Below are 24,595 nucleotides of genomic sequence, written 5' to 3'. Positions count from 1 at the left end.
ATAAAATGTGCCAGTCTTTCACCAAAAGTGTAATGCACATTATTGCTTCTGGTCCTGTCAATAAAACCTCAGGAAGTAGAACCTACTCCCGCTTTATTACGGGTGAGAAAGCTGAAACTCAAAATGGCTAAGTAACTTAAAGTCACAGCCAGAAAGAATTTAAGCTGAGATTTAAGAACATGATTGTCTTCTTAACCACACTATATGGCTCCCCTGATTCACAGGGACTCTAATCAGAACACTCCGCCAGGAAAGCTGCTAGAGCAGGACACAGGCTACAGGGTCAGCATGCACCAGCTCTCATGGAAAGGAAGCACAAGGTTACCTTGACTTCCAACAGCAAAGCAGAGATTAAAAAGTAAGTATTGAGCTTCCCCTGGCCTGAGGCCCCTGCAAAATTCAAACCCTGTGTAAGCAGGCCAGAGTGAAGAATTAAAGCCCCTAGGACTAAGATCATGGATAAGAAATCAGCATGCAGCAGCCTAAGTTAAGTATTGTGGAGTGAAATGTCCAGGCTGACATAAGGCTTAAGCCAACTCTGAAAAAACAGGAATAGAATTGAGTTTAGACCTGTTTGGATCAGCATCACAGACTCTTTAAAAATAGAGGGTATCCACAGAAGAGTAACATTGGTCAGGACTGACTCACTACCCCAAGAACAGGGCCTTTCTGTCCTATGCTCTCACTTTAAGTTGCTATATGTGGGTGAATACAGCCAAGTCAGTGTGTTTAGCTATCAAATCAAGGCAAGGTTCTGTGTATTTCCTTTAGAGAAGAAGATTTGGTCTTCTAGGTTCTGTGTATTCCCTTTAGAGAAGAAGATTTGGTCTTCTGCAGAGCCTTCTTAGTTCTAATGGAGCTGATGTAAACATAAAAGAGATGACATTTATAATAATCTGCACCATTTGGAGTAAAGGTACAAATATTGCAAATTAACATATATATATGCAAACCCAAATGCAAGAGCACCAGTTTTCTTACCCAATAGTTTTTTTTTAACATCTTTATTTGTTTACAATCTTGTGTTAGTTTCTGCTGTAGAACAAAGTGAATCAGCTATACATATATGTATATCCCCTTATCCCCTCCCTATTGCGTCTCCCTCCCACCCTCCCTATCCCACCCCTTTAGGTGGTCACAAAGCCCGAGCTGTTCTCCCTGTGCTATGCGGCTTCTTCCCAAGAGCTATCTTTTTTACATTTGGTAGTGTATATATTTCAATGCTACTCTCTCACTTCGTCCCAGCTTACACTTCCCCTTCCCCGTGTCCTTAAGTCCATTCCCTACGTCTGCATCTTTATTCCCATCATGCCCTTAGGTTCGTCAGAACTTTTTTTTTTTTCTGGATTCCATATATATGTATTAGCATACGGTACTTGTTTTTCTCTTTATGACTTACTTCACTCTGTATGACAGACTCTAGGTCCATCCACCTCACTACAAATAACTCAGTTTCGTTTCTTTTTTATTTTTAACATCTTTATTGGAGTATAATTGCTTTACAATGGTGTGTTATTTTCTGCTGTATAACAAAGTGAATCAATTATACATATACATATGTCCCCATATCTCTTCCTTCTTGCATCTCCCTCCCTCCCACACTCCCTATCCCACCCCTCTAGGTGTCACAAAGCACCGAGCTGATCTCCCTGTGTTATGCGGCTGCTTCCCACTAGCTATCTATTTTACATTTGGTAGTGTATATATGTCCATGCCACTGTCTCACTTTGTGCCAGCTTACTCTTCCCCCTCCTCGTATCCTCAAGTCCATTCTCTAGTAGGTCTGCATCTTTATTCCCATCTTGCCCCTAGGTTCTTCTGACCACTGTTTTTTCTTTTTCCTTTTTTTAGATTCCATATATATGTGTTAGCATACGGTATTTGTTTTTCTCTTTCGGACTTACTTCACTCTGTATGACAGTCTCTACATCCATCCACCTCACTAAAAATAACTCAGTTTCGTTCCTTTTTATGGCTGAGTAATATTCCATTTTATATATGTGCCACATCTTCTTTCCCCATTCATCTGTCAGTGGACACTTAGGTTGCTTCCATGTCCTGGCTATTGTAAATAGTGCTGCAATGAATATTGTGGTACATGTCTCTTTTTGAATTATGGTTTTCTCAGGATATATGCCCAGTAGTGGGATTGCTGGGTCATATGGTAGTTCTATTTTTAGTTTTTTAAGGAACCTCTATACTGTTCTCCACAGTGGCTGTATCAATTTACATTCCCACCAACAGTGCAAGGGGGTTCCCTTTTTGCCACACCCTCTCCAACATTTATTGTTGTAGAATTTTTGATGATGGCCATTCTGACCAGTGTGAGGTGACACCTCATTGTACTTTTGATTTTCATTTCTCTAATGATTAATGAGGTTGAGCATCCTTTCACATGTTTGTTAGCAATCTGTATATCTTCTTAGAGAAATGTCTATTTAGGTCTTCTGCCCGTTTTTGGATTGGGGTGTGTGTTTTTTTGATATTGAGCTGCATGAGCTGCTTGTATATTTTGGAGATTAATCCTTTGTCAGTTGCTTTGTTTGCAAATATTTTCTCCCATTCTGAGAGTTGTCTTTTTGTCTTGTTTATGGTTTCCTTTGCTGTGCAAAAGCTTTTAAGTTTCATTAGGTCCCATTTGTTTATTTTTGTTTTTAATTCCATTTCTCTAGGAGGTGGCTCAAAAGGGATCTTGCTGTGATTTATGTCATAGAGTGTTCTGCTTATGTTTTCCTCTAAGAGTTTTATAGTGTTTGGGCTTACATTTACATCTTTTTTTTTTTTTTTTGGGGGTACGCGGGATTCTCACTGCTGTGGCCTCTCCTGCTGCGGAGCACAGGCTCCGGACACGCAGGCTCAGCAGCCACAGCTCACGGGCCCAGCCACTTCACGGCATGTGGGATCTCCCCAGACCGGGGCACAAAACTGTGTCCCCCGCATCGGCAGGCAGACTCTCAACCACTGCGCCACCAGGGATGCCCACATTTAGATCTTTAACCCATTTTGGCTTTATTTTTGTACACAGTGTTAGGGAGTGTTCTAATTTCATTCTTTCACATGTAGCTGTCCAGTTTTCACAGCACCACTTATTGAAGAGGCTGTCTTTTCTCAATTGTATACTCTTGCTCCCTTTGTCAAAGATAAGGTGACCATATATGCGTGGGTTTATCTCTGGGCTTTCTATCCTGTTCCATTGATCTATATTTCTGTTTTTGTGCCAGTACCATACTGTCTTGATTACTGTAGCTTTGTAATATAGTCTGAAGTCTGGGAGCCTGATTCCTCTAGCTCTGTTTTTCTTTCTCAAGATTGCTTTGGCTATTCGGGGTCTTCTGTGTTTCCATAGAAATTGTGAAATTTTCGTTCTAGTTCTGTGAAAAATGCCATTAGTAGTTTGATAGGGATTACATTGAACCTACAGATTGCTTTGGGTAGTATAGTCATTTTCACAATGTTGATTCTTCCAATCCAAGAACATGGTATATCCCTCCATATATTTGTGTCATCTTTAATTTCTTTCATCAGTGTGTTACAGTTTTCTGCATACAGGTCTTTTGTCTCCTTATGTAGGATTATTCCTAAGTATTTTATTCTTTTAGTTTCAGTGGTAAATGGGAGTGTTTCCTTAATTTCTCTTTCAGAATTTTCATCATTAGTGTATAGGAATGCAAGAGATTTCTGTGCATTAATTTTGTATGCTGCTATTTTACCAAATTCATTGATTAGCTCTAGTAGTTTTCTGGTAGCATCTTTAGGATTCTCTATGTATGGTATCAAGTCATCTGCAAACAATGGCAGTTTTACTTCTTCTTTTCTGATTTGTTCTCCTTTTATTTCTTTTACTTGCCTGATTGCTGTGGCTAAAACTTCCAAAACTATGTTGAATAATAGCGGTGAGAGTGGGCAACCCTGTCTTGTTCCTGATCTTAGAGGAAATAGTTTAAATTTTTCACCATTGAGAATGACGTTGGCTGTGGGTTTCTCATATATGGCTTTTAATATGTTGATGTATGTTCCTTCTATGCCTACTTTCTGGAGAGTTTTTATCATAAATGGGTGTTGAATTTTGTCAAAAGCTTTTTCTCATCTATTGAGATGATCATATGGTTTTTGTCCTTCAAGTTGTTAATATGATGTATCACATTGACTAATTTGCATATACTGACGAATCTTTGCATCCCTGGAATAAACCCAACTTGATCTTGGTGTATGATACTTTTAATGTGCTATTGAATTCTGTTTGCTAGTATTTTGTTGAGGATTTTTGCATCTATGTTCTTCAGTGTTATTGGCCTGTAGTTTTCTTTTCTTGTGACACCTTTGTCTGGTTTTGGTATCAGGGTGATGGTGGCCTCGTAGAATGACTTTGGGAGTGTTCCTCCCTCTGCTATATTTTGGAAGAGCTTGAGAAGGATAGGTGTTAGCTCTTCTCTAAATGTTTGATACAATTCGTCTGTGAAGCCATCTGGTCCTGGACTATTGTTTGTTGGAATGTGATTTTTAATCACAGTTTCAATTTCATTGCTTGTGATTGGTCTGTTTATATTTTCTATTTCTTTCTGGTTCAGTCTCAGAAGGTTGTGCTTTTCTAAGAATTTATCCATTTCTTCCAGGTTGTCTATTTTATTGGCATATAGTTGCTTGTAGTAATCTCTCATGATCCTTTGTATTTCTTCATTGTCAGTTGTTACTTCTCCTTTTTCATTTCTAATTCTGTTGCTTTGAGTCTTTTCCCATTTTTTCTTGATGAGTCTGGCTAATGGTTTATCAATTTTGTTTATCTTCTCAAAGAACCAGCTTTCAGTTTTATTGATCTTTGCTATTGTTTCCTTCATTTCTTTTTCATTTATTTCTGATCTGATCTTTATGATTTCTTTCCTTCTGCTAACTTTGGGGGGGGTTTTGTTGTTTTTTTTCTAATTGCTTTAGGTGTAAGGTTAGGTTGTTTATTTGAGATTCTTCTTGTTTCTTGAGGTAGGCTTGTATTCCTATAAACTTCCCTCTTAGAACTCCTTTTACTGCATCCCATAGGTTTTGAATCGTCGTGTTTTCATTGTCATTTGTCTCTAGGTATTTTTTGATTTCCTCTTTGAATTCTTCAGTGATCTCTTGGTTATTTAGTAGTGTATTGCTTAGCCTACATGTGTTTCTATTTTTTACAGTTTTTTCCTGTAATTGATATCTAGTCTCATAGAATTGTGGTCAGAAAAGATATTTCAATTTTCTTAAATTAACCAACAGTTGATTTGTGACCCAAGATATGATCTATCTTGGAGAATGTTCCATGAGCACGTGATAAGAAAGTGTATTCTGTTGTTTTTTGATGGAATATTCTATAAATATCAATTAAGTTCATCTTGTCTAATGTATCATTTAAAGCTTGTGTTTCCTTATTTATTTTCATTTTGGATGATCTGTGCATTGGTGAAAGGGGTGTGTTAAAGTTCCCTAGTGTTATTGTGTTACTGTTGATTTCCCCTTTTATGGCTGTTAACATTTGCCTTATGTATTGAGGTGCTCTTATGTTGGGTGCATAAATATTTACAATTGTCATATCTTTTTCTTGGATTGATCATTATGTAGTGTCCTTCTTTGTCTCTTGTAATAGTCTTTATTTTAAAGTCTATTTTGTCTGATATAAGAATTGCTACTCCAGCTTTCTTTCGATTTCCATTTGCATGGAATATCTTTTTCCATCCCCTCACTTTCAGTCTGTATGTGTCCTTAGGTGTGAAGTGGGTCTCTTGAAGATAGCATATATACGGATCTTGTTTTTGTGTCCATTCAGCCAGTCTATGTCTTTGGGTTGGAGCATTTAATCCATTTATATTTAATGAAATTATTGATATGTATGCTCCTATTACCATTTTCTTAATTGTTTTGGGTTTGTTTTTGCAGGTCTTTTCCTTCTCTTTGTTTCCTGCCTAGAGAAGTTTCTTTAGCATTTGTTTTAAAGCTGGTTTGGTGGTGCTGAATTCTCTTAACTTTTGCTTGTCTGTAAAAGTTTTATTTTCTCCTTCAAATCTGAATGAGATCCTTGCTGGGTGGAGTAATCTTGGTTGTAGGTTTTTCCCTTTCATCACTTTAAATATGTCCTGCCACTCCCTTCTGGCTTGCAGAGTTTCTGCTGAAAGATCTGCTGTTAACCTAATGGGGATTCCCTTGTATGTTATTTTTTGCTTTTCCCTTGCTGCTTTTAGTATTTTTTCTTCATTTTTAATTTTTGATAGTTTGATTAATATGTGTCCAGGTGTGTTTCTCCTTGGCTTTATCTTGTATGGGACTCTGTGCTTCCTGGACTTGACTATTTCCTTTCCTATGTTAGGGATGTTTTCAACTATACTCTCTTCAAATATTTTCTCAGTCCCTTTCTTTTTCTCTTCTTCTTCTGGGATCCCTATAATTTGAATGTTGGTGTGTTTAATGTTGTCCCAGAGGTCTCTGAAACTGTCCTCAATTCTTTTTATTCTTTTTACTTTATTCTGCTCTGAGGTAGTTATTTCCACTATTTTATCTTCCAGGTCACTTATTCATTCTTCTGCCTCAGTTATTCTGCTATTGATTCCTTCTAGAGAATTTTCAGTTTCATTTATTTTGTTGTTCATCATTGTTTGCTCTTTAGTTCTTCAAGGTCCTTGTTAAACATTTCTTGTATTTTCTCCATTCTATTTCCAAGATTTTGGATCATCTTTATTATCATTACTCTGAATTCTTTCTCAGGTAGACTGCCTATTTCCTCTTCATTTGTTTGGTCTGGTGCGTTTTTACCTTGTTCCTTCAACTACTGCATATTTCTCTGTCTTCTCTTTTTGTTTAACTTACTGTGTTTGTGGTCTCCTTTTCGCAGGCTGTAGGTTTGTAGTTCCCATTGTTTTTGGTGTCTGTCCCCAGTGGGTGAGGTTGGTTCAGTGGCTTGTGTATGTTTCCTAGTGGAGGGGACTGTGCCTGTGTTCTGGTGGGTGGGGCTGTATCTTGTCTTTCTGGTGGGCAGGGCCGTGTCCAGTGGTGTGTTTTGGAGTATCTGTGAACTTAGTATGATTTTATGCAGCCTCTCTGCTAATGGAGGGGGGTTGTGTTCCTGTCTTGCTAGTCGTTTGGCATAGGGTGTCCAGCACTGGAGCTTGCTGACCACAGGTTGGAGCTGGGTGTTAGCATTGAGGCGGAGATATCTGGGAGAACTCTCATCATTTGATATTATATGGGGCTGGGAGGTCTTTGGTGGTCCAATGTCCTGAACTTGGCTGTCCTACCTCAGAGGCTCAGGCTTGACACCAGGCCAGAGCACCAAGACCCTGTCAGCCACACAGCAACAACAACTTTGTCAATATGTCTTCATCCACCAAATGAGCAATGCCAATGTGGGACCCAGGACCACTCACTCAGTGCAAGAATCCCAGGTTCAGGCAGGGGACAGACAGAGTGCAGGTAATATCTGGATATTGCTTGATATCACTCCTTCATTCATTCAGTCAGTATTTGTTGAGAACAAAGCGTTGGATGCTTTTCTAGGATGTTTACAGACTGTTCTCAGTGGATTTACCTTCTTTGCTGAGCTTCAAAGCTTCCACGATCTTAGCAGCTGGGAAGTGAAAGGCAGAGGGAGGGAATGCAGGGCAGGAGCAACTCCTGGCCCTGTGCCCACAGGGGTGGCTGCCTGAGGGATCCTCTTGCCCAATAGTTGCAACCACCGTCCACTCTTTAGCCTTTGTATATTTTCAGTTCAGAGCTCTGGACATACTGTTGCCATCTTCCCTGCCAATAGGACTTCATTTACACCCTAAATGTTTTCAACTGGAGAGAACACTGAACTATATCTTTGCTCAGTAGGTTGACTTCATTTGAGGCATTAACAGGAATATCTTTTTATCCAAAGAAGCACACCTGGAAGCTTTGCTCTTCATCTGAACAAACAAGTCCTATGAAAATGACTTATTCTTGCTTTTTGGTTTATAAAACCTAACATTACTCTTCTATCTTAAAGTGACTGTATTTTGAAGCCAAAGCCATTGCAGTTAGTATGATGCAAGTTTATAGGCTTAGGGTGAAGTTTAGATGGAAGGCTCATTTCTGTCATCTCACTGTGCCCAGGCCAGGACAAGGAAGCAATAAACCCATAAACTCATTTGTCTAATAGGAGCTGATTTTGAATTTATTATTGAGAATAAACATAATGCTTTAGTCTTAAAAATTATATATTTCACATTTCCACCACATATACTGCATTATGTGATTTTACAAAGGTTAATTGGAGGTTAATTATATCAACAAATGAATATGTGAGTTCCTCCTAACTATAAAGCACAATACCCAGTATTATTGACACATTATTCACTCTCATATTCCTGGCAAAAATTGCCAATACCTATAAAACTTAAAATTACTTATCTTTTGATCAGCAGTTGAATTCCTAGGAATACATACTACAGATGCATTAGTACATATATCAAATGGCATGTGTAAGATGATTCATGCAGCAGGATTTGTACTAGCTAAAGATTAGTGCTATTGATCATCAGTAAGTATTGGTTAAAGAAATTAAACAAAAGACAAGACATGGAAGCAACCTAAGTATCCATCAATAGATGAATGGATAAAGAAAATGTGGTATATATACACAATAGGATATTATTCAGCCATAAGAAAAAGAATGAGGGACTTCCCTGGTGGTCCAGTGGTTAAAACTCCATGCTTCCACTGCAGGGAGCACAGGTTCGATCCCTGGTCAGGTAACTAAGATCCCACATGCCACACGGTGTAGCCAAATAAAATAATAATAATAATAAAATAAAATAAATAAGTCATGGGAATGTAATGTTCAGCAAGTGACTATAGTTAATAATACTGTATTGTGGGGACTTCCCTGGTGGTCCAGTGGTAAAGAATCCGCCTTCCAATGCAGGGGATGCAGGTTCAATCCCTGGTCAGGGAACTAGATCCCACATGCCGCGGGGCAACTAAGCCTGAGCACCACAACTACTGAGCTCGCGCACCTCAACAAGAAAGCTCACGTGCCACTAACGGCAGAGCCCATGTGCCCTGGAGCCCATGCACCACAACTAGAGAGAAGCCCACGCACTGAAACAAAAAAGATCCCGCATGCCTCAACGAAGATCCCACGTGCCTCAACTAAGACCTGGTGCAGCCAAAAAAAAAGAAAATAAATAACATTTAAAAAAGAAAAAAGAAAAACTATCACAAACAATTTTTTTAATAAAAAACAATACTGTATTGCATATTTGAAATTTGCTAAGTAAGTAGATCTTTAGTTCTCATCACAAGAAAAAAACTTGTTGTGGTAATCATTTCACAATATACAAATATCAAAACATTATGTGTACACCTGAAACTAATATAAAGTTATATGTCACTTATATTTCAACTAAAACAGAAAATAATAAAGTTACAGCTTTTCATGAGATTATAAAAAAGAATGAGGGTGCTCTTCCTGTACTGACTAGTAACTTTGCCAAGATATAATGTTGAATAAGAAAGAAAGATGCAGAACAGTCTGTATAGCATGTCATTATTAGTGTTATATATGATGTATTTGAAAAGATACAAAAGAAACTTATAGCAATGGTTGTCTTCTGGAAGAAAACTGGACCTATCTAAATGCCTCAAATTTGATCCATAGGCTTTTGATGTTGATCCTAGGATATGACGGCCAAATGGCTGAGGTCATAGGTCTCATTATGTATTAAAGAGTTACCTTTCTCCTTCTCAGAGTTCCTGGTATGTGCCTCTTCCCTTGGGTGGATTCTTGGCTTTTCTCTCAGTATGGTCCCCAAACACCAGTCTTCACTTCCACCCCAAGCAAAGAAACCGAGACTGACTCCTGCCTCCAGGCCAGAGGAAACGTCTGCTTCTCTGAACTTGCTGAAGGAAGCAAAAGAACTGCAAGAAGCAGTTGAACGTATTGATGAAGTACAAAATGAAACAGACAGACTTAACGAACAAGCTAGTGAGGAGATTTTGAAAGTAGAACAGTAATATAACACACTGTACCAACCATTTTTTCAGAAGAGGCCAAAATTGATCGGTAAAATCCCAAATTTGGGGGTAATGACATTTGTTAACCATCCACAAGTGTCTGCACTGCTTGGGAAGGAGGATGAAGTTTAAAATGACACTTTTAAAATAAAATTCTCTCCTAGTGAAAAAATTAAAAATAATAGTTATGTTTCTAGTGAAAAGTAATAGATGTCTTATTTCTATTCATGCCTCTTTAATATTTTTTACATGTGGGAAATCCCAATTTACTTTCCAATGTTCCAGCCAATTGGCAATTTATCCAGTCTGTGAATGGCTTCCAGGTCCTTTCCATCTTGTGCTGAATCCCGGTGGTGTCTAAAAGAAATCATTCCCTTCTTGCTTGCATGTGCATCCTGTCAATTTTTCTGGGAACAATATTTTGTAAAACCAATGTAAGTGCAGGAATTCCTTGGCTGTCCAGTGGTTAGGACTCCATGCTTTCACTGCCACGGGCCCGGGTTCAATCCCTGGTTGGGGAACTAAGATTCTGCAAGCGATGAGGCGTGGCCAAAAAAAAAATCAATGTAAATACATGTCTTTAAATGTTAAAATGTGATGGAAAATAGACTGCCTGAGAGAAAATAAGACTGCAAATAAGAAGACATACAGATGGCCAACAAACACATGAAAGGATGCTCAACGTCACTAATCATTAGAGAAATGAAAATCAAAACTACAATGAGGTATCACCTCACACCAGTCAGAATGGCCATCGTCAAAAAATCTACAAACAATAAATGCTGGAGAGGGTGTGGAGAAAAGTGAACCCTCTTGCACTGTTGGTGGGAATGTAAATTGATACAGCCACTATGGAGAACAGTATGGAAGTTCCTTAAAAAACTAAAAATAGAACTACCATATGACCCAGCAATCCCACTACTGGGCATATACCCTGAAAAAACCATAATTCAAAAAGAGTCATGTACCACAATGTTCACTGCAGCTCTATTCACAATAGCCAGGACATGGAAGCAACCTAAGTGTCCATCGACAGAGGAATGGATAAAGATGTGGCACATATATACAATGGAATATTACTCAGCCATAAAAGGAAATGAAACTGAGTTATTTGTAGTGAGGTGGATGGACCTAGAGTCAGTCATACAGAGTGAAGTAAGTCAAAAAGAGAAAAACAAATAACGTATGCTAATACATATATATGGAATCTAAAAATATATATAAATAAAAAAGGTTATGAAGAACCTAGGAGCAGGACAGGAGTAAAGATGCAGGCATAAAGAATGGACTTGAGGACACGGGGAAGGGAAAGGGTAAACTGGGACGAAGTGAAAGAGTGGCATGGACTTATATATACTACCAAATGTAAAATAGATAGCTAGTGGGACGGAGCCACATAGCACAGGGAGATCAGCTCAGTGCTTTGTGGCCACCTAGAGGGGTGGGATAGGGAGGGTGGGAGGGAAATGCAAGAGGGAGGAGATATGGGGTTATATGTATATGTATAGCTGATTCACTTTGTTATAAAGCAGACACTAACACACCATTGTAAAGCAATTATACTCCAATAAAGATGTTAAAAAAAAAAGTAGACTGCTAATAAGAAGAGTGAGCAAAAGAAAAGAAGTCAAAAAAGAATGAGAAAAATCAAGGATTAAGTTAGTTAAGGCTTGAAGTAAGAAGGATTACATGTATGCCTTAAGAAACTAAAATGCCATTAAAAACTACTATGTGTGGTAAATTTTAAATTGCTTTTTATCCTAAGAAACTTAGTGTCATCCTGGTGGTGATTTGGGATCCAAGACCTGCAGGGAAAAGATCAAAGGGACAAGAATTATAATCTTGACATTTTAGACTGAAAGGAAGAGCCATCTTCAGTGCCTGAGGAGCCACAAAAGAAATTTGGTAGAAGAACAGAGATTATGTTCTAATAATTCCTCTCACATTTTATGATTCAATCAAAAATATTTATAGAGGCACTTCTACTTCCACCAAGATGAAGTAACTGGTAGCAGACTTGTCTTTCCACTGTAAACAACTAGAAAACTAAACAAAAATATGTGAAACAACTGGCTTTAGACCTGAGACAACAGACACTCCAGGACTTTGATCACTGAGAGAAGAGAATAAAATGAAGCGAGCCCTACAATCACCTCAGCTTTCTGCCTGGATACATTTTCCAGTCCACAGCATAGTGAGGGGTGTCCAACCAGAGAACAGCAGTTGTCACCAGGTAAAGAGAGAAAATTATTCAGGAAAGTTGAGAAAATATCATCATCAGTTGAGCAGTGAGAAAATGGAAATGTATAAAAGTTTGTGAATCATTTTGCTTTTATTTAACAAATTATAGCAGAAATTACAAATACATGCATACATAGATGTATTGCAATAACAATGTCATTTTTGCTCATGTGAATTCTAACATGCTTTCTGGAATGAGAGGTAAAAGCAAAGATTATGTGGTTTTCATGCATGTGAATGTCACCCATTATGTATGTTGTGGAAAATTGTTCTAAAAATTATTTTAACGACTACAAAATATATCATCTTACAGGTATATAGTAACAGTGATGTCTAAGAACAGGGCTTTGATTAGGTCATGAGGGCCTGTCCTCTGCTTTGAGAGTCCAAAGAAAGTGTGTGAAAGTCAGACACATATTAGTAATATCAATAACAATAACAATAGGAATAACACAACTGTCATTTATCAATTTTATTATGTACAAAGCACTTATACAAGGTGGCATTTAATCTCCGTGACAACCCTGTGAAGTACATTAGCATCACTATTAATATTTTACAGTAAGGAGACTGAGACTCCTAAAGGTTAAGTGACTTGCCTATGATCATTGTAGAAGATCTGATCCCAAATCTGATTCCAGAGATTATACTTAGCCATTACACAGACTGCTTATCAAATCATGATAGGATGGCTGCTTAGGGAGCATGAAACTACAACCAGGAGAGTGAAGTGAGTCAAATGAGAATTGAGATGTCAGTCAATATTCAGTGCAGGAAACAAACAACTCCAGGTATTTAAGACAAGGGATTTAATAAGGAATCATGACTGTTGGAAGGAACAAAGTGGTAGGAGTAAAGGGGCTGCCACTGGAGCTTCTGTGGTTCAGTAATAGGGGGATCAGAAAGCTGGAACCAGCAAACCATAGCTGCTTCTACTACTTCCATAACTGCCTCTCAGCACTAGACACCAGAACACTGAGTCTGGCCCCTACAGTCACCCTTTTCACCTCTTGACACATTTCCATGGCTTGTTTGCCAGCAGAAACAGCATCAGAAAGATGGCTTCAAAGACCAGACAATGCGGAAAGGATAATCTCTTTAATAAATGGTATTGGGAAAACTGGACAGCCACATGCACAAGAACTAAACTGGACCACTATCTTATACCATACACAAAAATCAACTTAAAATGGATTAAAGACTTTTTATGAATTAAAGCTCTATAAGGACAAGAGTCGTCTGTCTTCCCCTCTGTTAAGTTCTCATGAACCTAATACAGGTCTAATACATATCTCTTGAGTGAAAAACTACTTAAAAATCTTATATGTTCTTTGTTGTCAGAAAGATCTGGATTCAAGTACTGATGTCTCTTCATCTGTGAACTAAATACAAATAATGAAATTTCTCTCAAGAGTTTTTGATGAGAATTAAAAAATGCATGTAAAGCACTTACCACAAGGCCTAGTACATAGCATTCAATGTTTGTTGTTATTATTGGTATATCATTATTATTATTCCTGCCCCTTTTATCTAACTCTACATTATGGATCAACTTGCCAGTCATCACCATGGATATATTCCAAGTCAGAAGGCTATATCTCCCTGTCTTCCCTGGACAGTGGCTGAGTGAGCATTACCAAGGCTCTCCTTGTGGATCTTTTACTCTGTGCTTGCAAGGCTGCCCAATCTCTCATCTGAGTAGTACTGTAGACTTATTTATATAGAGATATGCTTTAAATCTTCTATATCTTTAGTTTTATAAGATCAACTCCTGCTGCCTTATAAGTCAGTCAGTCACTTCAAACACCAAAACATTTTATATGAGGAAAATATGGCTTTAAACTACAGTTCTTTAATAACTGGTGAGCCTGAGCATTTTCTAAAATTATTTTATTGGCCACTGGGCTTTGTGTGTATGTGATTTCCTTATTCATTTACCTATTAGAGTATCAGCCTTCTTCTCATTAATTACTAAGCACTCTTTACATATCTGAGATATGTTTAATAAGTTAGATGTTTCTTGTATGCATTATATTTTTATTTTTATCATTGTATTTTTTTACAAACATAAATTCTTAATCTCTTCATGTATGTTCCCACCATTATTTTTAACCTTAGAGAATTCTTTCCCACCTTAATATGAAATATGTATACTTTTTTTTTGTTCGCACCACGCATGGCGTGCAGGATCTTAGTTCCCCGACAAAGGATCAAACCCATGCCCCCTGCAGAGGAAGCGCAGAGTCTTAACCACTGGACCTCCAGGGAAGTCCCAAAATAGGTATACTTTTGTTTCTGATTTTACTTAATATTTTATAACCATAATTTTAGTGGCTACAAAACATGCCAGTAGGGTTTATGCTGTAATATAATTAATATAATTAATCAGTCCTCTATCTTTAGATATTTCATTTTCTCCCAACAGTTCACTATTAAAATAATAACCTGATTCAATCCTTGTGCCCATCCTCCTGTATTCCATATGATCAAGACCAAAATATATAAACATTCCATTATTCTTTAATATTTATTTATTTATTTAATTTATTTATTTGGCCGTGCCGGATCTTAGTTGTGGCACACAGGATCTTCATGGCCATGTGCGGGATCTTCTCTGCAGCATGTGGGACCTTTTTTTAGTTGTGGCATGCAAACTCTTAATTGCAGCCTGTGGGATCTAGTTCCCTGACCAGGGATTGAACCCTGGCCCCCTGTTGGGAGCGCAGAGTCTTAGTCACTGGACTGCCAGGGAAGTCCCTCATTATTCTTTATACATGTTGCCATTTCAGTATTGTACGACTAACCTACTAACCAGCTCTGTATGCCCATTCACCCTACCATTTTTTTGTGTGTGTGCTATGCGGGCCTCTCACTGTTGTGGCCTCTCCCATTGCAGAGCACAGGCTCCGGACGCGCAGGCTCAATGGCCATGGCTCACGGGCCCAGCAGCTCCGCGGCATGTGGGATCTTCCCGGACCGGGGCACGAACCCGTGTCCCCTGCATTGGCAGGCGGATTCTCAACCACTGTGCCACCAGGGAAGCCCCACCCTACTATTTTGACTATTAAAAACTCATATTAATATGGAGAACAAATTCATATCCAAGAATCCTCCAAAAAATATATTAAAAACTCCTAACTAATAAAAAAAATTTGGATTAACTGTTTTCCAGGGTAGAAACTTTAGATAGAAATACCATATAATTTATTGTCAAAACAGCACACTTTTGAGAGTAAAAGGGACATATTAAGAATTAGTCTGAGGTGGCCAAGATGGCAGAGTAGGAAGACCTCCTCCCATGGGCACCCCAAAATTACAACTATTTACAGAGCAAGTATCAATGAGAACAACCTAAAGACTAGCAGGAACAAAATTTCCACACCTAAACACATAAAGAAGGAACCACAACAAGACAGGTAGGAAGCGCAGAGACATGGTATAGTTAAGACCCACACCCCCAGAGTAAGTGACTTACAAACGAGAGGATAATCACAAGTGCATACGTTCTCCCTAAGGTGCGAGGGGTTCAGACTCCATATCAGGCTCCCCAACCTGGGGGTTTTGCACCAGGAGGATGAGCCCTCGGGAAAGCTGGCTTTGAAGGCTGGAAGGTGGGGTGGGGGGGCGCTACATACAGGAGAGCTGGAGGGCTATAGAAAACAGAGACTCCATTTTTTTTTTAAATTTTTATATGTTGTGTTTCAGGTGTACAGCAAAGTGAACCAGTTGCACATACACATATATCCACTCTCTCTCTTTTTCCTTTTTTTTTAGATTTTTTTCCCACATAGGCCATTACAGAGTATTGAGTAGAGTTCCCTGTGCTATCAGAGACTCCACTCTTAAAGGCACATGCAAAACCTCACATGAAATTCTCACACACTCCAGACCCAGCACAGAGGGAACAATTTGAAAAAAGATTAGATGATAGTTGATTAGATGATACAAAGGAACAGATCAGCAAACTGGGAGACAGAGTTGTGGAACTCATCCAAGCTGATGAGAAAAACTAAAAAAGATTTTTTAAAAAATAAGGACATGGGGCTTCCCTGGTGGCGCATTGGTTGGGAGTCGCCTGCCGATGCAGGGGACACGGGTTCATGCCCTGGTCCGGGAAGATCCCACATGCCGCGGAGCGGCTGGGCCCGTGAGCCATGGCCACTAAGCCTGTGCGTCTGGAGCCTGTGCTCCACAACGGGAGAGGCCACAGCAGTGAGAGGCCCGTGTAACACACACACAAAAAAAAATAAGGACAGTTTAAGAGACCTCTGGGACAACATCAAGCATACAAATATTCACATTGTAAGGGTCAGAAGGAGAAGAGAAAAAGGGGCAGATAACTTACTTTAAGAAATATTAGCTGAAAACTTACTTAACCTGGGAAAGGAAACAGACATCCAGGTCTAGGAAGTACAGAAAGACTCATTTGCAAAACAATCCCAGTTATAATTGCATTGAAAAGAATAAAATACTTAGGAATAAATCATATAAGACATTGAGAAAAGAAATTGAAGATGACACAAAGAAATGGAAAGATAGACTGTGCTCATGGATTTGGAATAATTAATACAGTTAAAATGACCCTACTACTCAAGGCAATCTACAGATTCAATGACATCCCTATCAAAATACCAATGGCATTTTTCACAGAACGAGAACAAATAATCCTGAAATTTGTATGGAAACACAAAAGACCCCCAATAGTCAAAACAATATAGAGAAAGAAGAACAAAGCTGGAGGTATCATGCTCCTTGACTTCAAACTATTCTACAAAGCTACAGTAATCAAAACAGTATGATCCTGGCAAAAAAACAGACACACAAATCAATGGAAAAGAATAGACAGCCCAGAAATGAACCCACACTTAGACTGGCAATTAACCTACATCAAAGGAGGCAAGAAAATACAATGCAGAAAAGACAGCTTCTTCAATAAATGGGGTTGGGAAAACTGGACATCTACAGGCAAAAGAATCAAATTGACTACTCTCTCCCACCATGCAGAAAAACACACTTAAAGTGGATTAAAGACTTAATGTAAAACCTGAAACCATAAAACTCCTGGAAGAAAACATAGGCTATAAGCTCCCTGACATTGATCTTGGTGATGATTTTTTGGAAATGTCTCCTCAGGCAAGGGAAACAAAAGCACAAATAAACAAATGGGACTAAATCAAACTAAAAAGCTTTTGCACAGTAAAGGAAACTACCAACAAAATTAAAAGGCTGCCTACTAAATGGGAGAAGATATTTGCAAACCATATATCTGATAAGAGGTTAATATCCAAAATTATACAACTCAACATTAAAAAAAAACTTGATTAAAAAATGGGAAAAGGACATGAATAGACATTTTTTCAAAGAAAACATACAGATGGCCAGTAAACACATGAAAAGATGCTCAACATCACTAATCATCAGGGAAATGCAAAACAAAACCACAGTGAGGTATCACCTCGCATCTGTCAGAATGGCTATTATCCAAAAGACAAGAAGTAACAAGTGTTGGTGAGGATGTGGAGAAAAAGGAACACTTGTACACTGTTGGTGGGAATGTAAGTTGGTGCAACCACTATGGAAAACAGCATGGAAGTTTCTGAAAAAATTAAAAATTGTACTATCATATTATCCAAGAATTCCACTCCTGGGTATTTTTCCGAATAAAAGGAAAACAGTAATTCAAAAAGATATACCCACCCCTATGTTCATTGCAGCACTATTTACAATAGCCAACATTTGGAAGCAACCTAAGTACACATTGATAGATGAATGGATAAAGAAACTGTGGAATGTGTGTGTGTTTGTGTGTGTGATGGAATCTTAAAAAAGAATAAAATCTTGCCATTTGCAACAACATGGATGGACCTAGAAGGTATTATGCTAAGTGAAATAAATCAGACAAAGACAAATACCATATGATTTCACTTTTATGTGGAATCTAAAAAAACAAGGGAACAAACAAACAGAAACAGTATAACAAATAACAAACAGAAACAGACTCACATAGAAAACAAACAAGTAGTTGGCAGAGGAGAGGGGAGTGGGGGATGAGTGAAATAGGTGAGGGAAATTAAAAGGTGCAAAATTCCATTTACAAAATAAATGAGTCACAGGGATGAAATGTACAGTGTGAGGAATATAGTCAATAATGTTGTAATAACTTTGTATGGTAACAGATGGTAACTAGACTTATTGTGGTGATAATTTTGAAATGTATAGACATATCAAATCACTATGTTGTGCACCAGGAACTAACACAGTGTTGTAGGTCAATTGTACTTCAATAAGAAAGAGAGAGAAAGAGAAAGAATTAGGCTGAGACGAGAGGTCTCTAAACCAGGGCTTATGGTCACCTACTTACAGGATGCATTCTCAAGTGTGTAGTATAAAGTAATAATTAGGAGTTCATAGGGAAGGTGTCTCAATTAGTGTATGTATTTGGTCACAATCTGACACCAACAAAAGTGTCCCTGATTCCCGCTACCTTAAATCTTCCTTAAACTCCATGCTTGGAGAAAAGTTTCATAAAATGCATAATGAAGAGGGGCATGGGTACCTAAGATTTCCTCTGGTTTCAGAAAAAATAGCTCTGAGCATATAGAGGAGTCATTCTCATTTGCCTTCTCTGTTAGTGAGACCCTTCCAGTTTGATTTCTCATCCATGGACAGCTCTGAATGAGATCACTGTGTACTAAAACTAAACATTTCTGCAAATATGATCCATGTTTCATTGGTTAATTATCACTTTCTAAATCTTCATTTTTCAAATGTTATCATAAAACAATTTGACTCTAATTACAGCCATGTAGACATTGACTTAAACTTGCTTCTACTACTTCAGTAAATCAATAGGGGAGGAGATAGATGAACACACTTTTGACGTCCTCTCTTGTGTGGCAGCTTAAATAATGAAGATAAAGTTAAGAAACAATAAAAGAACTTTGACTAATCTAATAGCAAACAGGCATCTCAGAATTTTAGAGCTGGATGGGATTTTAGAGATAACCTACTCTACCCCTTTTATCTGTAAAATGAGGACACTAAGGCCTATAGTGTTAAGTGGCTTATCTAAGGAGTACAACTAGTGGAGGCTGAGCTGAGACAACTACCCAGTTCTATGACTCCTAGTCCTTTGTACCACAAATCAGAACCACGTTTTCTTGTTGTTCTGAGGATAAAGGAAGTGATGTTTGACTTTTCTGTTTGAGACAAGTAAATGTAAGGTATTTGTTCTCATTATAGAATAGTTAGAAGATGTTTCCTGACTTGCTTCTTATTCGATAATTGGCCATAGTGCTTACACAGAAGCACATAAAGCCTATACGGAAGACACTAAAAAGAAAAATACAAAAATAGATTGAATCAAAATGGAAATGCTCTACAAAACATAGACTGATTGCTTATTGTATTACTTCTTCTCTCATGGAGACATAAATTCAGTTGGCCATGATGGAAAGACAATGATGAGTTGATTGTCTCATTTGTACACTATGTCAAAGAGACCAGAAAATTACTAAGGTAAATTGAGAAATAGGAAAATTCAAAAATTATCTTGCCTGAAGACATTTTTTTTTTGCACTAATCTTTTCAAAATACAATCAAAACTGGTGTCTCCAAGATTCCATCACATTGTCAAACAAATAAGTAGCTCCCGTGGCTTGCCAATAACCCCTGAAGCATGATCCTGTGAAACAAAATGTTGGTGTGGACTGCACCAGCTATCACCAAACTCAGAGCAGAAAAGAAGGTGTTGGGGAAAGAGTTATTTTAGGAAAAAAATTCAATGCTGCAATATTGAAGGAAGACATAACTGCAGATCGAAAGGGGAAGAACAGTTTGAATTCTTTGGCCCAGGATCCCTTTAACTCTACATCACTCTGCCACAAGGGGTGTCCTTCTCTTGTCATATTCTCCACAATGCTTCTCTCCCATAGCCCCATCCTAACTTGCATGTTCCTGGAACAATAACCTTGGAGTCATTCCCTCTCTCTGTTCCAAGGCCTAGGGGTGGAAAAGGACCCTGGGTCAGAAAAAGGAAGTTGGTGAAGAATAGGACCACTCAGCGAAACATAACTTCATAAGCAATTTCATCTCCACTAGGGCTGGGATCTTTCTTTGGTTGAATGTGTCTGAGACATTAGAACAGTGCCTGATTCATTGAATACTTTTTATAAAAATTTGTTAAGTGAATGAACAAACTTCTGAGTCCTTAACAACTAGAATGGTGGAAAATTGTTTCTCCATCATCATTGGGCTTCTTTCTCTCCCCTTCCAGGTTTTCATCAAAATTTGATCATCCTTCATGAGTCCCAGGAAATAATAATCTCCAACCTATTCTGATCACTCTAGCCATCTTTGTTGGTCAAGCCCACGGCAGTTCTCTGAGGCCTCCAGTTAGTGCTGAGGCACTACCCTGTCTCAAATGGAGCAGAGGCATCTTTGGTGAGGCCAGGAACCCCAGGCCTGAGGTACATCAGGACCATCTCCTTGAGGCCAGGCAGCACTGCATAGCTCCTCTTGCAAACAGGGCCAACAACCCAGGCTCTCCTGCCCAGGATGAGGGCCCTCCTTAACAAGGAGAATCCTGTCACTTTCTCCAAGCTTATTCCCTCAAACTTTAGCCTGTCTCTAGGTTTTTGACTTTTGGAAATAAAAGCCACAAAAATTCCAGACTTATTCTGCATTCCTCCCTGACTTCCCCCAGGCACTGACACACCGAACTCTCTGTCAGCTTAAATGGATAGAATAGAAAGGGGAAAATGAAGGATTAAAAAAAAAAACATAAATATCTCAAAATATTATCCAGCCACATCGGTATGGGATCAGGTACATATACTTAAAGCAACTGTGAACCCTATAGGCTATTCCACTGACTACAAAAGTAGCATAACAAAGAATGAACACCTGTTTGTGTCCTTTAAACTCCAGTACAGAAAGAAAATTCAAATTTAGTAACAGGTTTTTGGGGGGTTTGTTTTTTGGTCTAATATGCTCCTGCAACCAACAGCTTCAAAGAACTAATCTCTTCTGAAAAATGTTTGGATGTTAAGATGACCACCAACTCAAAAAGCATCAGAGCCACTTCAATAAAAGGATGTAGACTAGGTTTCAAGGCACTTGATCTGCATAAATTTATACTTTTAATCAAATTTAATGGACTTTCTTGTGAGAAGGGTGAGCATTATTGATTTCACATTTTAATATACTTTAGGGACATGAAAACTTGGATAGTGAAAACATCCCATCTAATGCAAAGGAAACTTCCTAGAAGGAATTTGTTTGGAATGAAATGGGAAGGGTTGGCTTACAGGTAAGGGTGGACAGGGTGGGAGGATTCTTTAGGATTTATGGTGTTTCAAGAATATTTGCAACAGTGAAGCCATGAGAGAAGATGAAATTATGAGGCAGACTGACATTAATTATTATACAAAGGCTCAAAACCAGCCTTTAGAAATTATTTTTTTCTTTTCTCAAGTAGTAGGAAATAGAAATATCATGGAAATACTTTATCTGGAAGGAAGGCCATCACTAAATACAATTTCTATTCCTTATTCCTAGCCACTTCTTTCTGCATCCTATGTCACCACTTATGTTCCAGAACAAACGTATACTTGCAGTCTCCAGGAGAAAAAAGGAAACACAAGTAAGAACAATATTTTATAGTAATTATAATGATCAGAATTCCTCATCCTCCTTTCTGCTGTCATTTTGCTGTGACCTTTAGATAAGCTCATATTTCAGCCCCAGGCAGATCTCTGCTATAGTCTGAATATGTACCATGTTACAGATAAACACTTCGGAATTAAGTAGGAGTGCCTAATTTTAAACTGTAGGGCATAACTTGTGAGAGGCCAGCTAAAACACTATTAATCTTTACTCTTTTTATGCTTTTTAAATGCTATTATATTTATAATTGTTTACATTTTGAAAATCAAACCATATAAAATATAGATCCCTTCAAAATGAATATTTATATGGCATTTTGTTTCAGGAAAGAGTAATTATGAAATACATGTCCCCCTAATTCAAGGTTAGCTAACCTCAAGTTATCACAGTTGAGATAAACCATATTTTCTAAAATACTTTTTAACATTGTTCATTCACTTTTGAAGCCAGAAAACCCAGCAAGAATCAACTTGTGCCCCTTTACTTACCCCAGGCTCAAATCAAGTTCCAGCGTCATAAAATTTCAGCCATGTATATAATTCCAAAGATTTTAAAGTCCCACCTTCTTCAGCTGCTTCCATTTTTTAGACAAAGCTGCACTCTTCCTATTACACCACGACAAATTATTAAAAGGAAATAACTTGCTGTTATTGAGCCACTGTCAAGTCTCACACAGCACCTGTTCTGATACTACCTTCTGTACCAGAGTTCACTACCGGTTCATGAAATACAACTAAATTTAAGAAGACACCAAGCAGAACTCAAATCTATAAAGACCTTATAATAAATTCTAATGTCAGATAAATTTTTTCTATTTTTCATTGTACACAAAAGTTCTTCTCCATTAAGCGCAGGCAATCAAGGAATGGTGAAACAGGTATAGTTCTATAAGAAGTATGATCTCCTGAAGTGACTAAGTAACTAAACCACAATATGAAGTCATAGTTTCTGGTATAAAATTACTAACATACCTGTAAAAGTCACAGATAGTTACTTGTCATATTAACCAGAAACCTCAAGAATGAAAGATACTCCTTTGAAAATGTTCAAATCTTCCTGTGTGTTAGGTACTAAATAGGAAGCACCATCTGCTGTGTGCTCAGGAGAATTTCCTGCTACACATACTGAAATATGTCCCTGATCAAAGTGGTGTGAAACAAGACTGCAGCTAAACTGGTTATGATGGCAAATTTTAAGATATTTTGAATAGCAACATGAGAGTTAGAATATGCCCTGCTTAGTTCCTTCAGGACCAGAAGGAACTGTAAATAGTTTTTAATCTAGCATCTTTTAAACTGAGGCAGGAAGATAATGATAGACATTCAATGAATTACATTCAATGCAGTTTAAAATATCACTTTAATTGACAGAATGAAAATATAAATACAAAACCTTGTTGCAAGAGGCTGTCTTTTACAAATAAACTTTTTTTAAAGAAATGTTTCTTCCTTCAAATGTTCATTTTCTGGAGGAAAATATTGCTGTGTCTTCATTTTCATTATCAAGATTCAGTTTGGCTCTTGCTGATATTAAATTAAATCATTCAGTTTATGTGCTTTGGGGAAAAAAAATTATGGGATTTGGGATACAAATACATAGCCTGATGAATAAGTATCTAAAATTCCTACTGAAGTTACTGTTTGGCAATGAGAAACTCACTTCACTGATAATCACATATACAAAGAAACTAATTTTTAAAAATAACATTTCATTCTGTTAAGTCACTTTATAATGTTAAGAAATGGAAAAGATCCTTTAGGGAACAGTTTGGAGCATGGCCCAGATGCCTGCTTCAGGACCAATGCACTTAATCTCCCAGCCGCTGAGAGTGCTGGTTGCCGATGACTCACAGCGGGGCATTCCACATTTAAGGACAGGTCAATAACAGGGTACAAAGGCATGCCCCCTTGCCTCTAATCAGGATGACTCTGAAAGGAAATCCCAGCTCCAGAGCCCCCTATGGGGTTGCCTGAAGCCTCTATTGCAAAAGTGTTCATAGAGCAACCCCTCCCTCTGCCCAACCCTGCTTCCATCGCTTCAGTACAGATGTCGTTTCCAAGGACACATCCCAATAATTCTGCACACAAATCTCCCACTCGAGTCTCTTTCCCAGGAAACTCTGTCTAAGACAGTTGACATTGCAAGTGAATCCAGAAATGAGACTTTAAAATGGAGTTTTGGAGTTGGATCCCTGCCAGCCAGCTGCCAGACAGACTCCCATCCCTAGTGCTTGGAGAACTGTTAGCACCTGGCTATTGCTGTGCCAATGTGATTACTAATTTGAATCCACTTATGCCAAAGCTGTGTCCCACTTGGTTACCTGTAATTGAAATAAATTAATAAAACGGGGCTTTCTGCATTTATTGAATTTTATCTCGTTATAGCTTGGACAAGACTGCCACCTCCTGGAGAGGCTAATGAATACTGGGGGGCTGAGGTGTTCTCATCCATTTGGAAATCAGTATTACGAAATTGCGTCTCGACGCCAACCCCGTATCTCTCCATGAGGTTAAACCAATTCCTGACCCCTCACAACTTCTGTGAACAATTTTTTGCATAGGACCGAGATTTCAAACAACTTGCGCAACACAACTTATTTTTACGTGAAAGTTTAAACAAAAGCTAATATTTTAGAATGCTCAATATGTGCCAGGTGCCTTCTAATTCTCACAACAGCCATCTGAGATAGGAACTATTA

Source organism: Monodon monoceros, unplaced genomic scaffold, assembly GCF_005190385.1.
Source record: "Monodon monoceros isolate NGI ecotype Baffin Bay Population unplaced genomic scaffold, NGI_Narwhal_1 Super_Scaffold_6, whole genome shotgun sequence".
Taxonomy (NCBI): Eukaryota; Metazoa; Chordata; class Mammalia; order Artiodactyla; family Monodontidae; genus Monodon; species Monodon monoceros.
This window is presented reverse-complemented; position numbering follows the sequence as displayed.